This window comes from Spodoptera frugiperda, chromosome 25 (assembly GCF_023101765.2).
Source record: "Spodoptera frugiperda isolate SF20-4 chromosome 25, AGI-APGP_CSIRO_Sfru_2.0, whole genome shotgun sequence".
NCBI classification, from domain to species: domain Eukaryota; kingdom Metazoa; phylum Arthropoda; class Insecta; order Lepidoptera; family Noctuidae; genus Spodoptera; species Spodoptera frugiperda.
This window is the reverse complement of record NC_064236.1, coordinates 3,940,857-3,950,769: the sequence shown is the minus strand read 5'-3', so window position 1 is coordinate 3,950,769 and position 9,913 is coordinate 3,940,857. Positions and strand designations below refer to the sequence as shown.

At 36.7% G+C, this 9,913-nt stretch overlaps 1 long non-coding RNA gene across 1 annotated transcript in view; it reads left to right on the top strand.

Moving 5' to 3' along the window:
- The first annotated feature begins 614 nt into the window (after positions 1–614).
- Positions 615–9,913, top strand: part of LOC126912419 (uncharacterized) — a 217,829-nt gene continuing 208,530 nt past the window's right edge. Inside the window, exon 1 of the long non-coding RNA XR_007707126.1 lies at positions 615–682. This is a non-coding gene — a long non-coding RNA (uncharacterized LOC126912419). The remainder of the gene's footprint in view (positions 683–9,913) is intronic.

The window sequence follows — 9,913 nt, the reverse complement described above, 5'->3', positions numbered from 1 at the left end:
GGTGGTTTACGAACCTCGAAGTGCAGTTTGACCATCCGTTGTATGACTACGTTTATCTTCAAATTACCTATGCCTTATGCCTTGCTCCATGCTTTTGGACCATACTTATTAAACATGGGGTCACCATCCCATGAAATCCTATCGGATTAAGAGAGGGAACTGAAAGTGCATTTCGGATTATGCACACACTTATGCACTAAAATCTCTAATGCTTAGGTAGCTAGCTTTAGTGAAGATTATTCACCATAAGTGCATTAGGGTAGAACATCATTAGAGTGCGTTGACTATAACTCTATAAATTAGAATAAAATTCTTATCCAGACCGAATGAATCCAAGGCGCATCGAGTTGTTGCCACCCCATTGACGAGAGGCCCGAAATATTGGCATTTTGAGCAAACAGGAACGTAGGTAGGTACTATATCAGCCGATCAGTATCAATAACAGACAGAGTAAATAGATGAAAACAAACATTTATTTAGTTCAGTTATGTTTGAATCAAACCTAAAATCTATACATATAATAAAATCGTAGAAAAGTGCTGTCTGTACATTGAAAATAAAAATAAAAAAAATAGCAGGGGTTATTGTTATGTCGATGTCGAACCCAAAAATACTTTTTTTTGTCTGTTTGTCTGTTTGTCTGTTTGTCTGTTTGTCTGTTTGTCTGTTTGTCTGTTTGTCTGTTCGTCTGTGCGCGCTAATCTCAGAAACGGCTGATCCGAGTTGGATGCGGTTTTCACGAATATATTGTGGGATGCTTAAATTTACATTTAGTGTTTGTTTCATGTCAATCGGTTCATAAATAAAAAAGTTATGTCAAATTAAAGAATCACGTCGAACATTCTATGCTTATACCATTAATCTCCGCAACTATTTGACGGATTTGGTTGAAATTTGGTACAGATATAGTTTAGAACCTTAGAAAGGACATAGATATATTTTTATTTCAAAAATCAAAAAATAAAAATAAGAAATAAATTATTTATAAATAATTCTATGTCGATCGTTACACGACTTCAGTTCATGTTATTGTTTTAATTCATTGGAAATTTGTTTTTACAAAATAGTAAAAAGCAATGAAAAATATAACATAATACAACTTTTAGTACAAAGAAAACGCTCTAACGGAGTATAGATAATTCTATGTCGATCGTTACACGACTTCGGTTCATGTTATTGTTTTAATTCATCGAAAAAAGTTAACAAATAGTAAAAAGGTATGAAAAAGTTATATCAATATAATTAAACTTTTAGTACAAAGAAAATGCCCGAACGGAGTATAATTAAATAATCCAAGTTGTCTTTATCCTCGAGAGATGGCGTTGGGATCGAAATATATAACGCTATGGTTTTGTTACATTATTTGGTTGGGTATCGGCCGAGCGCCTCGGTACTATTGTAGAAAATGTGTATTATCAGTCGTATGATTATTTGTCTGTAGTGGTCCTGCTGTTTCGTATATTCTAAATTGGTTTCGTTGTATTTGTCAATTAATAAGTTTATTTGTTGGGTTTTCCTGGTTTTTTGGTTAAACTATTTAACGTAGGTTTAGTTTGATATCGATTATTAGTAGTTACTGTAGTTAGTTTTTTTAATAAAATTGTAAGTCTAATTTATAAATTAATTAGATTAGATTTAAGTCGTTTCTTTTAAATTATTTAGTTTAAGCTTGGTTATTATAGCATAAAGGATAGGTTCTAATATAATTTCTTTTTTAATTGTTATAAATTCGTAATTCGTAGCTTTCTTTAGTTTTAAGTTAGTTTTCATCTTAAGTTCGGAAAGATTATAATATTTCTTTAGTTAAAGTCCGTTTTTAAACTATTTTTTCAATGCCCTAAGTGAGTATACATCTATTAAAATCAAACGCAGAGCTCATTATGTTGATTTTTGAAGAGTTCCCTGGAATATCTTCCTCTCTCCCGCGAGATCGGGAACTATGTGGTTAAAACCAAAAATTTGCCGGAAGTCACTATTCCACGCGAACGAAGTCGCGGGCAAAAGCTATATTATAATAAATGTGTAGAAGGGACAATTCAAATTGAAATAAAAACCGGCCAAGTGCGAGTCGGACTCGCCCATGAAGGGTTCCGTAACAGCAAATAGATGACATATGTTAAAGTTATAAAATAACTTGGTTTTACATAGTGTTTGTTTGAAGAACAAAGTTATATTTGCGGTTTTTGAAAATGTTTTATTTCCTAAAAACTAATAATGATATCTGGTTCAAACCAATTTTCGTTGTTAGTTTCTATTGAAATCTACAGCATATATTTTTTTTAGTTTTCTCACTCTCTTATTTTAAAAGTTAGAGGGGGGGGGACACTCATTTTTCCACTTTGGAAGCGTCTAACTTTTAAACGGTTGATTTTGTCGAAAAATGATTTTAGGAACCTTAATGCCTTTTTTAAAGACCTATCCATAGACACCCATCACGGATATGTTAGACGAAAAAAAAATTTTTTTGAATGAGTTCCATGTATGGAGTGCCCCCCTTTAATTTTTAAATTTATTAATTGTTATTCAAAATTCGAATAGCGGTTACCAAAATACACCAACCTACAAAGTTTCAACTATGTAGGCCCAACAGTTTCAGAAATAAATGGCTGTGACATACGGACGGACGGACGGACGGACGGACGAACGGACAGACAGACAGACAGACATGACGAATCTATAAGGGTTCCGTTTTTTGCCATTTGGCTACGGAACCCTAAAAATAATATAATAGCAACACCCAGGGGATGTGGATCGATACCTAACCCAAATATGTAATAGATATTTTTTTTGTCTGTCTGTCTGTCTGTATGTTCGGGCATCACGTGAAAACTAACGGATCGATTTCGATGAAACTTGGTATAATTATACCTTATTATCCTGGGCATAAAATAGGATACATTTTATCCTGAAAAAATACGTAAAAAAAAAACAGTTTTATTCTACGGAACGCGAGCTCAACAGCAGTAGCTCAATAGAGGGATCTCCTTAATTATTATGGGCCTCGCCGTATTGGGGTCCAATAGATATTTATAAGATGTCATTGTCAGAGTTACTCAAAATGGAGAAATAAAACTTCCACGCGAAGACCGACATCCGCGCGGACGGAGTCGCGGGCGGAAGCTAGTATCATCTATATTTCATATTCTCCTGGTAAAATTTTAAGTATTATAAATTAATTCAAACCCGCATTAAGAAACGTGTTAAAAAAATTAACTATGAGAAATACATAACAACTCATTCAGAGTGTTATTACACATTTTTGGAGTTTGCGTTTCTGTCGAAGTACTGATTACGAGACGATGCTGATTGCTGGTAGTCATTTCAAAGCAAGAAATGAGCATCGCGTTCTGCACGCGCCTCAAAGAGTCGCCAGAACACCACAAAAATGGAATCACGGGTAGATTGCCAAAAAGTCACCGATTTTTAGTTAGTAAGAGTTTGACACTTTCTTCCGTCTTACCTAGGGTACGAAGATCATTTAATGGTTTGACGCCCTAACAAAACAGAAATGTCGTCGTTAAACAGGATCCTTGGCAGCTCCAAGCATTCAACTCGTAAGTGTCTCAAGCAAGAAGTTAATTCTTAATGCATAAAGGAATCCATTGAGTAATAACTGATACTTAATACTCAATGGGTTCTTGTTGCCTGAATATAGGGCACTCAGAACAACTCACACATCCGAGACAACTGAATGAAAGTAATCTTGCATTCAACAATTTGTATTGTGTAAGTATAAAAAACATCAACGCATATCTCCTTATGCATCTTGCTCTCCTGGTATATTCCAGACAATAGCAGCCCCCGCACAAATGAAAATTAAAGAAAACATCTGAAAAAACTAAATGAAAGTTATCTTATATTCAACGATTTGTATAAAAAAATTAACGGATACTTCCTTATGCATCTTGCTCTCCTAGTATATTCCAGACATTTACAGCCCCCGCACGAATAAAAATTACAGCAAAAAAGCATCTAAGAAAACTGAATATTGTATTCAACAATAATTTGTTTAAAATAAATCAACGGATACCGCCTTATGCATCACCCTGTGGTATATTCCAGACATTTACAGTTCCCGCACGATGAAAATTACTCCAAGAAAAAAAAACAGAGGAAACTGAATGAAAGTTATCTTGCATTCAACAATTTGTATAAAAAAACAACTGAAACCTCCTTATGCATCTTGCTACCCTGGTATGTACCAGACATTTGTTGCCCCCGCACAAATTAAAATTACAGCAAGAAAAAAAATCTGAATGAAAATACATTTATTTATCTTGTATTCAACGATTTGTATAGAAAAATTAACGGATACCTCCTAGTGCATCTTGTTATCCTAGTATATTCCAGACATTTGCAGCCCCCGCACAATGAAAAAGTACAGCAAGAAAACATCTGAAAAAAAAACTGAATGAAAGTTATCTCGCATTCAACTAATTTGTATAAAAAAATTAAAGGATACCTCCTAGTGCATTTTGCTACCCTGGTATATTCCAGACATTTGCAGCCCCCGCACAATTAAAAATCACAGCAAGATAACATCAGAGAAAACTGAATGAACATTATCTCGCATTCAACTAATTCGTATAAAAAATCAACGGATACCTCCTTATGCATCTTGCTACCCTAGTATATTCCAGACATTTACAACCCCCGCACGAATAAAAATTACAGCAACAAATATTATTTTATAAGAACCACTTACTTACTTTAAAAGTGTACTTACAAATAAGACAAGATAAGTGCCTTGTCGATACTTACTTAAGTTAAGGATTGAAAACACAACATACGTCAGCCGAACATTTTTTTTTTAGAGATGTAAAATCATCCACTCACTTCTCTCGCCTTGGGCGAGGCGAGATGGAGTGTCAGACTCTTACTGACTAAAAACCACCCCGGCGGTGCTCAGCCCATGCAGGGCACACCGCCACCGTATGCTCCACCGTGTCCTCCGGGCGGTCCTCGCAGTGATGACACCCGGGCGTTTCCTCCCGCCCAAACTACCGAACATAGGGTCTCATTTTCATGATCATCGATGTACTTGGGAACCTAAGATGATGCTAGATTTAATTAATACTTTTAGGATTCTTATCCACCTGTGATGGGCTAAGCTACGTTGATCGTACTACGTCGGTCGTTTGGCGTCCTAAATAATTTTTATTGGGACACATAGCCTACCACTGGTGGAAACGGGTTTAACTAAGATACCTAATATGTTTTTTATATGAAAAGATGCGTGCTGTGGATGCATGCTATGGATGTGTGCTATAGATATGTAGATGTAGATGTACTATGGATGGCTTCCCTACTATCGATAAATCGCATACCGCTATCTATATACATACAGCTGCTACATAAAACTGCGTATCTTCCTCGTGCAGCTAGTGTGCGCCGGCACATCTTCATAACACATCTTACTCGCACCGCTACATGGCTTTTTCAGTAGCAACGGTCACATACCATAGTTTGCCATAGATGTACCTAATATGGGAAGATTTTTATTCAAAATTCTGTTGTGCTTGTAAATTAACTTCTTTCAGTTGTAGCCACTTGTGTGTTTTATTTATTTAGAAAAACATGCGTAATTTTACAGCTTAAGCCAATACATTATACAGTTAAAGTGTTAAAACTTTTGAAGGCTTAAGTAATTTTGTCTACGGCTGAATACTAGAAGAATTTTTAAGAGGTGCAAAAAATCTAAAGAGAGTTTTGCTGATATAATTTTTTTTGTGTCGTATTTAAGAATTATGTTCAAACTGGCATACTATGTCAGAATCCTTATTAAATGCGCCAACTTTGCACTCCTACACTTTTTTTCAGTACAGTCACCGAGTGAAGCCCACTTTACGTCAACAGACGTCGCGACGGTGGCGGGACGAACATGACACCTACTATAAGGATTGACGCAGAAAGCTCTGCACAGAGAGGAGTGGAAGGAGGGTAGAGAGGCCTTTGACCTGTTGTGGGACGACCACGGCTAAAAATAAATAGATAAAATAACAGTCACTTAAAGTAAGGTGAAAATTTTATTCCGAGTACCTGGTGCGTCTAAAAACGACATCCTTTTCCAAACTTACAGCAGTTGGCTCAGAATGTATCATTCCATATTATTACTGAAGCACTATTCAAGATAACGTAAGCAAAAATACAGACGAAAAAATAAAGATTTGTAGCTACAAGAGTCAAAAGACTGGCATAGTGTGTAGTTTTTGAAGGATATAACATAAGTCTCTGTAATTTAAAAACTGTAAGACTTGGATTTTTTTATATTTTTGTGATGACAATTGGAACCTTGCCGATCACCCATCTTACAATATTATTGTACAATACAATAATGTTATAAGATTAGCTTAAGAATATATACCTCAACAGCCTATAATAAGTGACCACTGCTGACCAAAGGCCTCTTCTGACGCGGAGAAGGTTGGAGCATAGTTACCACGCTTGTAAATGCGAGTAGGCGATTTCAAACTTATAATTCGAAATTATAAGCCCAGGTTTCCTCACGATGTTTTCCTTTACCGTTTATCATAAAACAAACATATAACTTGATAAATGTCACATTGGTACTTGCTGTTGCTTGGTAGGTTTCGAACCCGCACTTTCATGCATGAGAAGCAGGCGTCTTAAATCTTCGGGCCACCACGACTTTAATTTTATATAATAGAAGGGGTAGGCAGAGGTGCACATTACGGCACGTAATGCCGGTATAGAATGTACACCCATATTTCACCATTTATGTTATAAGTCCCATGTAATAGGGAATGAGCCTATGAACATATACTTACTGGTCACAATTCTAGCCTCCGTGCTACTACTGAGAATTTTCGAAAAACTGAAAATACCCAGTAATATTTTGCCCAACCCGGGAATCGAACCCGAGACCCCTTGTCCGGCGGTCGCACTTGCGACCACTCGACCTACGAGGCAGTCTACTATATTTTCATAAATAATATATTATACTATTACCTGTTCCATTTAATTTAATGATTTGTTTTGACTGCATGGTTGACGCGGTGACTGTGCAACCGACGCGACCACGCAGTTATAGCGGGTTCGATTCCCACACGGAACAACCCTTTGTGTGACCCATAAGTTGATGTTTCGGGTTTGGGTATAACGTGTATGTGAACTTGTATGTTTGTAAATGCACCCACGACACAGGAGAAAATACTAGTGTGAGGCAATGTTTAAAAAAAAATGTACACTAGACAATCCCACACAAATTACATTTAGGGTGTGTTTCACTATTTCTGGCTAAGTTTTAATGACGAATAAATTATTAATTATTATTCATCAGTTAAGCAACTTAATCAGACGTTGTGAAACGAGAACATAAAAAATCTATATGGGGTTGTCCAATGTACAATCAATAGTGTGTATGTGTGGGTGGGCTTGTTTATGTGTCCATGATTTAAAAATAGAAACAGATAAATAACGACTCATCATAATCAAGGGAATATTCCTTCATGAGTCAATTATTTACCAAATCTTTAAGTAGGTACAGAAGGTACCTTTGCAATACTTCAAGTAATTTGGACTTAGTTACCATTATTACAGGGTATAAAATAAATGAACAACAATTTGGGATTGTAAAGGGTTTATTAAAGGATTACACATACACGTTCCAAAAGTACACGACAATGATTTACTACGACACTACGGGGTTACAATAATGGGACATCGAAGTACAATATAAAAAGCACACGAGTGGATTCACAAATGGTTATGAGGGCTTTGGCTCCACGTCCTCCATCAAAGGTGGTGGCGACTCCTTCCAAACATCAGGTGAGCTGCTGCAAGTGCCGGTGCCGGTGGAGAGATCGTAGTCCGAAGCATGAACTTCCAGTCTTCAGCTCCTGGTTAATTTGTTAATCGCCAGGCAGAGTGGTCAAGAGTAGTCACTGATGTTATCTCCTTCTTCGGCCTTTTATCAACGTTCAGTCAGTGGATGATGCGGTGATTAGGTGGAGAGCCAATTAGAAGTTTTCGTTATTTCTTTATCTTCACAAAGATGTTATGCAGTCCTCATATTTTGTGAACCACAAATAAAAACACACAGACTTGAATTAAAAAAATTGAACGTTGCGTGACTTCCACGTTTCTCTTAACCAGGGCCACGTGCGTTCTCAGGGGTTGGTGGGATTGGCATCTGGCGGCTTGCCAGCACTTCCATGATGATCTTGGCGAAGACACGGCGACAGATCTCAATGCGAAGAAGCCGACGCTCCATCTCGGTCTGGGCGCGAGCGAAGCCCTCAGCCATGAACTCGCGGTACTCCTCCATGTAGCGGGCGTACTTCTCATTGGGATCGGTGACCAGCTCGAACAAGTCGTTGTCGTCAAGATAGGCGCGACGAAGACGCTCGTCTGGCTGGAAACGCCAGACCGGCATCCTGCGACCACGACCCCCTCCTCCATTCATGTTCATGATGATAGAAGAAGTTGTTGTTTTCTCTCAAAGTTGTCGGAGCGAATTGGCGAACGGTGTGCACGGTAAGGCTGACCGGACGATACTAATTGCAACCCCCAACTACCGGCACCCCCGCAGCTAACTTACTGGCGTCTGTCGATTGTTTAGTGGTGCCCAAGGTGTCAATCGATGTCGATAATCGATATAAAACTGAAATTTAGTGAATCTAGATATCGATACATTGCATATAGGTTGAGAGATTAGTTGGTAAAACGTAGAGAATATAAGCTGGTAATAACAAGAGTCCTGCAGCTCAATTTTGCAACCGACTCTACTTCTCAGGTACCTAACTCAGTACTTTTTATTTTAGAACAAGCTTATTTACTTTACCAACTTCTAACCTATGAGTGGGATAACCTATCAGTACTAATAAAAGTTAAACACAATTTTTTATTCACTGGCGGAGTAATAGGTAAACAAATAAAAAAACAAACATCCGAACATAGTACCCCCTCCTTTACTGAAGTCAGTAAAAAGAAAACTGTCGTGAAAAAATTTTTGTCTGTTTTGTAAAGAACTCATTCAATTACATTAGCTGAAAGATAATATTCCCTGCTAAACAAAAGCCTCTCTTTTAGTCCTTCACGTCAAACGACAATTCTCCACTTGCATCATTGACTCCCCATTAAAAAATCGTCTAAACAAAAGAATCGATAGTGTGTAAATCGAGTACAAAATATCGATATCAGGCAGTAAAAAATAATAGGGGCTCACCTCTAATCCCTATTTTGAGTCTGCGCAGACTAGGGTGCACGACGATGTGAAGTTAGTCAGTCTAGACGTCTAGGTTCACTGAAACTCGGGCAAAATAAGGCTTTGTTTTGACATTTGTTTGTTTACGTTTGGTTAAAACCTGTAAACACCTCTCTTTAAAACAATATAAACAGTTAGTTCTTGTGTAAAATACTACGTAATAGTGTTACAAGTGTTCTAAGATAGGTTTTGTAAATGAATATCTAAGTTCTAAGTAGTTTAAAGTGGTATAAATGATTGTTTTGATGTGAACATCGCATCGGGTCTGAGTTGACTTTTAGTTTAACTTGTGTTTACCGGGTGTGAGTTGGTTTTTTAGTTTTATACTTGCACGTGCACTTTGATGTTGATGTTAACTTATTTTACATTATCTACAAAAATAAAATACTTTTTTGGTAAAACTTTTAGATATAAACTGGCATTCCATTATAAATGCCAGTTTACATCGCTTTTTGGGCTTTTTAAAACATCTTGTAACGGACTTGAATCACGATTATTTGAAACTCTATATCTAAATGTTTAAATAAAACGTAGAAAATAAATTATAAGTTTAAAAACACGCTTTTACAATAAAAAATATATAGTTAAAAGCACAATCATAGTTTACACTTTGGCCCAAAAATAAAGACTGCTTGAATCTACAATTATTTTTTTAATTTGACGTGATAAAGACAATGTTTTTTAAAC